Below are 7661 nucleotides of genomic sequence, written 5' to 3' on the forward strand. Positions count from 1 at the left end.
TGCCCTTCGCTAGAGGTGATCTTTAAATTTTGCCCTTGGCCAATTTACTGCACTGCCGCAGGCGGGGCCATTTGTAAATCGCTTCGCCTTACAGAATTTTTGCCTTAACGTAGAATTTGCATGGGCAGAAATTCTGCTTATGGCCATGCAAATTCTGCCTTAAGGCCCCAATAGGCAGAATTTGCATGGCAGATTTGCAAAATTTTGCCTTGCGAATTTTTTTTATTTTTTTTACTGAGCTGGGATTCGAACCCACAACCTCAGGGTGTTAGGCGAGGGACAATACTTAAAGACCACCAGTTTGAAGGGCAAAAATTAAAGACCACCCCAAATGAAGGGCAATCCCAAAAAAAAAAAAAAAAAAATATTAGACTTCAATGAAAAACTTGGATATTTCATGAGATGGAAAGATAAATTTGGACCTGGAAAATCTGTAAATTATGACTGATTTGGGCCTGGAAGCCCAGAACCAATTGGACTGAAATAAGAGGGACCTATTTGGACCGGCTTCGAGGTTGAGACGGATTTGGACTGGAATATAAGTCGACTTGTATGGGCTTCAATGATAAAATTGGACTTAAAAGAAACACTTGTATTTCCTTTATATATATGTACAAAAAATCGGAGATATACTCCATATTTTACATATATATGTATGATAAAACCCGTAAGAACTAAACTCATTTTATTAGGACTAGAACAGTAGTGACTCTATTCGGGAGAAATCCCGGGTGTGTCCTAGTCCGGCAATAAAGTGAGTTAAACACTCTGCGGATTTCAAACCAAAACCCCCTTTTATAAGGGGACTTTTTACCAAATTTTTTCTTGAAATTATGATATGAATGAAATGACACTTTGCGGGAACTTAAACCATTTTTAAGCAAATAAATACAGTAAATCATATATTGAAGCTCGTAGGTCAACCGTATTCTACGGATCTTTAATACTAGGGTGCGTAAAACCTTCCCTAGGGGATCACCAGAACCCTTACCTTGAACTTTGGTCCAAAAGACTTTTTCTCTTATTTGAAAAACTCTTTAAACTCGGTTTTCCTAGTTTTCCTTAAATAAATTAGGTGGCGACTCCAAAATACTAAAATTCAATTAGAGCACCAACAACCTCGTAATAACTTTTATGCCTTAACCAGCGTAAAAGCGAACCGTAACAGGATCAACTATAACTCTCTACTTGGTCTAGCCATGACCTATTCAATCAACATGATAAAAGAACAAGCATCTTTAGATTAACAATAGGTTTAGAATTCCCAAATCAGTGTACTTGAACCAACAAACCAACAAATCTTCCAAATTAATTCAAATGAGTTAACTCAGTTTCACCTCTCTTAAGCTAATAAGGTCTTGTAGTCTAAGCATTAATGATTAAAGGGTTCCAACACAACTAGATAGTATCCCCAGAGGTCAGAGGTCACTCACATCACTTATATTGATTCTCACAGTTAAGCATTGCTCACATTAGGTAGTTAAAACATGATTCAAGCAACATAAAAGAGAGACAGTTAGGTCTAAGACATCCTCATTAACAGGTTATACAACCCCAAGTTAGCACTCAAGCAATCATGTGGCACTACATTGATTATCTAAATAACTAAAACAAGCCTCCATTCAAGCATACTGTCCAAAATAAGTTATGCTAATCTCCCACAAACTCAATCACCTGCCAGGACAATAATCATGCTTAAGCAGCTAATCATTTAAACTAATTACCAACTAACAGGGCATACTATATAACAACTAAGTAAAATTATGAACTAAAAGAGCAAAGACAAGATAAAATGTTACCTTTTTTATGTGCAGCCCTTGTCAAGAATGAATTTAGAAACTTTGTGCTTCCAATCTCAAGACTCAGCCCCACAAGACAAGAAAACAAGTAACTAAATAAATATTTGGACTAAAAAGACTCTACTTTAACAGTTAAGTCTTGAAAATTTTCAAAATTTCGAGTTATTCACTCAAAATTCAAGTTGTGTGTGTTCAAAACATTTTTTTCCTCCCTTTTTTCTTTTTTGTTTTTCTTTTCTCTTTTTTGAAATAAAGAGGGTTGGAGTTCTATTTATAGAAACCCAAAAATATCAAAAGACCTAAAAGTTTCAATGAGGTACAAACTGGTTTTTTAAGTGCAAACATTCAAGGCATGAAATTAACAGCCAAGATCTAAAGGCATCACACATATACGGTCGGATCTGACCCATTCTGGGTTGATCCGAATCCAACCTTAGAGAACCAATGAAAATCAAGCTTTAATGAATACAATATAACAACAAAATACAGAAATCCCCATTTTGATTCAAAAAATAAAGAAGAAAAGCAAAAGAAATGAAGACTAATATCGCGTTTGGATAGTTTTGAGAGAAAAAACGTTGAAGCATTAATTGTTAGCTTGACATAGATGGTACGAGACTGCGCAAATGCTGCCATCTCTGTGCCGTTGCCATTTTTAGGATGAAATAGAAGAGGGGTGTAAGGCGGCGGCTAGGGTTTCCTAGAGGGGAAGGGGTGAGAGGAGAGAGAGGGTGGTGTAAGGTTTGTTTGGTATGAAATGAGAATCAGAGAGGGGTATTACCCCTCTTGTTTTGCTCGTTTTGGGCCGGGTAGGTCCATGTTTGGACTGGACCTGGTCCATAATTTAAAAGAATGGAAGGAGGCCCTATAAACGTATATCACACACGTATATTTGCGTATACTAGGTGTATATACGCGTACGAGGAGCAAAATGGGTAGACAAAAATGCTAAAGTATCGATTATTGATCACATTATAGAAATTAGGACAGGATTAGTATTTTTAATTAATTTTAAAACACGTCTAATTATTTAAACAACCTTGATTTGAAAGTATAGCCTCAATTGGTTTTAAATCTAAATGAGTGTTGCAATTATGACCCTTGTGTTAACTAATTGCAGTAATGTCCTCAGTTAATCTCAATCCAATTAATTATTTCGATTATGACCTCATTTATCCTAATTAACCAATTAAAGCTAGATTTGCACTAATGACCTCAATTGCTTTGTGTCACGACCCAATTTGGGACCGTGCGGGCACCTACCTTTCCCACCTCGATAGGCCAACCCTCTCACTTAATAACACATTAATTAAACAACAATTCATCTTAAGCATTAGATAATTAGAAATACAGCAAAACTCCATAACACATTCAATAAACTCAAGTGTTTATAAGATTACAACAGTACGTGATTACAGACTCGATACAATTTCCCATGACCTAGTCTAGACTAGTACAAGAGCGACTAACAATATCTGATTACTATTACGTTCTAAGACCTCAACCTCCGTCCCGGAATGAAGTGGGAGGAGATCTTCTAGATTGGCACTGCACATTCCGCTTCAGAATCAAATCAATCACCTGAAACAATCTACACCGCAAAAAGGGTGTAGCAAGTGCAATATCAGTACAATCCACGCGTACTGAGTAAGTATCATAGGCCGACAATGGTTAGTAACATCTATTGGTAAAAGAATTCACAAACAACCATGATAATCATTTAATCAAGTCATACATTTATCTACTGCACGTCACAACATCAATACCTTTAGATCACAAGTGCTCCCTAACAACAACAAATCAAATAACTAATCTTATGGAGGGTGCTCAGGGATAATTCAACAAGCACAAATCAACAAGTATAATTCAAATGTAATTGAATCCAGATACACATCATCACTTAAGTAAGCATCTAATCCCCAATTATGCAAAATCTGGATACATTCAATCCAAATCCAACATCACAAGTACAACATCAACATCTCAGAATCAAGTCATAATGCAATGCAATGCAGTAGTGTATGAATGCAATGCAATTCCATGCAAATGTGGTGTACACATGTAAATGTGTACACCACATTTAAACATATGGTGTACACATGTACTCCGGACGAAAATATCGATATCTCGATAGCACAACCCAATGTGACTCGCGAAGTCTAACTGCCACCCCTCCTGGATCTTTGCCCAACAGACAGACGGGACCCCGAATCTTTGCCCACGGGGGGTTCTCACCGGCACCACCCTGGAGGACCCGCGGAGTCCATGCACTAACAACGATTCCAGTACTAACATCGGATATCGGCCATGCAACAACGATTTCGAAATTGATCATCGGACATCGGCCATCTCACGTCACTTAAGTAAAGAGTTTCATCAAGTATCAGTTTCACTCAATCAATAATTCTGGGATGAACATCGGACATCGGCCATCTCTCATCACTCAAGTAAAAGAGTTTTATCAAGTATCAAGTATCAACAGTATCACAACAGTGTATCATAAACATGAGAGTGCCTGCAATGCATGAATCAACATCAATAATCATGCTCAGTACCAGAAGTACCAACAGTGGGTACGCCAACAATATATGTGAATCACAAGTACCAACAGTGGGTACGCCAACAATATAACCGAATCACAAGCACCAACTGTGGGTACACCAATAATATATCCGAGTGCAAATACCAACAGTGGGTATGCCAACTATATCACAATCAAGATGATAAAACAGAATCCACTATCTATCAATAACTCATGGCATCAAGCCAGCACAATAAAACAACCAAATCACACATAACGGGGTGGCTAGTCCCAATACACAACAGGACACACGATCGATACACATTATTACCTCTCCCCCTAACGCAGCCTGGTAACTTGGAACAAGTAAGTTCATCTCCTACTCAAAATCAATCCTCACAACCTAGTCTAGAACTCAGTCACAATCTTGGTACATTTTACCCTTCCATTTATCAACTAGGCTCGCCATTAATGGTATAACACAATTAACCACATATTATGGGAATTCCTATCATAAGGCATAAATAAATTATGTACCATCCACTATCCCAAGTCACATAGATCCATTAATATGCAAGAAACCAAACCAAACAACTTAAGGAGTCTACAGGCCACAAGCCCGAACACATAAATCGCACATCAATACCATCTTAAAGTTCCATCCCAAATGTCCAACTCCTATACATGCATTCTCCGTTCCTTCTAATACACGAATATATGAAACTTACCAGAGTATACCGAAAGAAAAGCCATAGCCTACCTTATGGCCGAGCGGGTGCCACGAACATCCATTGATCCTTCCAATCGATCACCACATCGCAATCCGCACGAAATAGTTTGGAGACAACCGTTTTGCCCAAGATTAACACTTTCCATTTGAATCCTTCATAAGAGATTTGGATGAATAGGGAGGTTTGGGGGTCTTAACCCACTTCTAGCTTCCCTCTACAACAATGCTAAGTGATTTACCCATTTTCAAGCTTATATTGGGAAGAACCCATTTCCAAGATCTATGCAAGAATTTATTTTTAAAGGAAAAGGAGTGTAGAGATCTAGGTTATTAGCTCATTTTTGGTGAATAACATGGGAGATGGCTTAAAGGGAATTTAAGGGAGAATGTTGCTAACCCATTATTCCTCCAACCCTAGATTACTTGAAACACCCACTTGATGATTTTCTAGGTGAATATGTTTAGGAGTAATTTACTAGGTGGGAGGAGAGTTGGAGGGTGTTAGGAAGGCTTATCAAGACTAAGAATATCATTTTTAGGCTTTCCCACCAAACTGGGCGGCTGGGATTTAGGGTTATGGAAAAATGAGACAATTCCCGAAATGATTCTTTAAATAGGGAAATTCACTATGTGATACCGCCCCAGTGCAGCGGTAAGTTCACCGCTACAGCGGTGTGGCAAGGGCGGCTAAGGTGCCGCTATGGGGGCTGTGTGGCCAGGTGCTCTTACCGCTATGGCAGTTAGTAGACGCTGTAGCGAGAATACAACCGCTATGGCGGTCCAGTTGGGCCTGGTCGCCCATGCTTCTATTCTTCACGCGATGCGTACAATGATTTTGGTTGACTTAACTTATTTCCAGGATACGACTAGGTGGAGACACTATTAAGGAGCCATATTTGCCGTCTTCCTTCGAAATTCACAGTAACGACGAAACGGGTCGTTACACTTTGCCAATGGATTTGGTCGTTTCAATTAAGGCCACTCATAGGCTAACTTTGCAAAAACGACCCTAAGTGTCTTAAACCATGAATTGGTCAATTCAATTGTGTCCATAATGTAAACAATTAGTAATAAAAACCAATTTTGCAATAATGACCCTCTAATGGATTAATTAATCTAATGCACTAAAATAATTTTATTTATTTCAAACAATTACGCAAACACACAGAATTAAAGGCTGAAGGGCAAATGGTCAATATTTGACAATTTAGCGATTAAGTGAATGGTTCTTCAAAAACTGTTTTGCCTTTGATTAATCCTAACAAAATATTTCATGAATGCATAAATACCAATTAATTTCTAAATAATTTATAATGCCATAAAGATCTCTTTATCAATTTGAAGCATTAGAATATTGACCTGAATAATTTTATAAAATTATTTAAACTCTTTAAGATGCCTGGTTTGCTTTATTTATTATCCAAGGACTTTGAGTAATTAAAATAAATCATGCGAAGTCAAAAATTAAGTGTCAACAATAGTTAGGATTTCACACTTTTATTTTATTATGGCATGACCAGACAGTTTTATAATTACATTCTTGCTATTGATTTATAATTGGTTGAACGAACGAGGATTTGGTTAAGGGGATGGTTCGCTCACCAGCGGGTTTAGTGTGGGTGCCATCACGACAGGTTGGGTCGTGACAACCTAAAACTCTGTTTTCCTTTTTTTTTATTTTCAATACACTAAAAAAAAACCAAATATTCTTTGCAAAAACTATAGGCGTAATACATAATCAGGCCCTCAAATTTTGCCTTAGCTGGCAAGCATGCCCTCTAACTTTGGGTGTGCACAAGTAGGCACCTTAACTTGTACAAAGTTGAACAAGTAAACACAAATGCTGACATAGCACTGACATGGCGCTGCCGTGGCACATAAAATTGGAGGTGTCTAGATGATCATTTTGTAAGTTAGAGTGTTCAATTGACAAAGTGGAGACAAGTTGAGGTGCCTACTTTTGTACACTCAAAGTTGGAGGACATAGTTGCCAGCTGAGGCCAAATTTAAGAACCTGTTCATGTATTGTGCCAAAACTATAACCAAACTCAAGTCTATGTTCAACCCCAACTTCATAAAATCCAAATAAAGTGAAAAAATATTTGATTTCTATGGCCAAAATAAAAAGGAAGTAAAGTCTTTCACCCATATATTTTGAAGACATTCATCACAAAAAGAGTTCTTTGCAAAATTAGGGCATAGCGAGATAGATGAAGAGAATTTCTCGCAATGGTATTATTCCTTTTTTCTCTTTCTTTGGTATTTCAAAAAGAGCTTATTATTCATGCCATAGTAATACATGTATTTCAGTAAAGGGTAAACTTGGATTAAACATCAATTTTGAGAACATTAAGTGTTTAGATGATGTTGTTACTCTCTTCCCTCAAATGGTTATAAACAAACCTCTTCCTTCAATTCTTGTTTTCTATAAATTATTTAAGACTATGCTAATTATGAAGCATCATTCTGCTGTCATTTCTCTTTTTCAAGAAATGCAGAAACAGGGTATCTGTCACGACCCAACACGCCATGACTGGCACCCACACAAACTCCTAGTGGGCGAACCAACACATAAGTCATCCATTCATTCAAATTCGTTTTTATATTAGCA

This window comes from Lycium ferocissimum, chromosome 4 (genome assembly GCF_029784015.1).
Source record: "Lycium ferocissimum isolate CSIRO_LF1 chromosome 4, AGI_CSIRO_Lferr_CH_V1, whole genome shotgun sequence".
Classification (NCBI taxonomy): Eukaryota; Viridiplantae; Streptophyta; class Magnoliopsida; order Solanales; family Solanaceae; genus Lycium; species Lycium ferocissimum.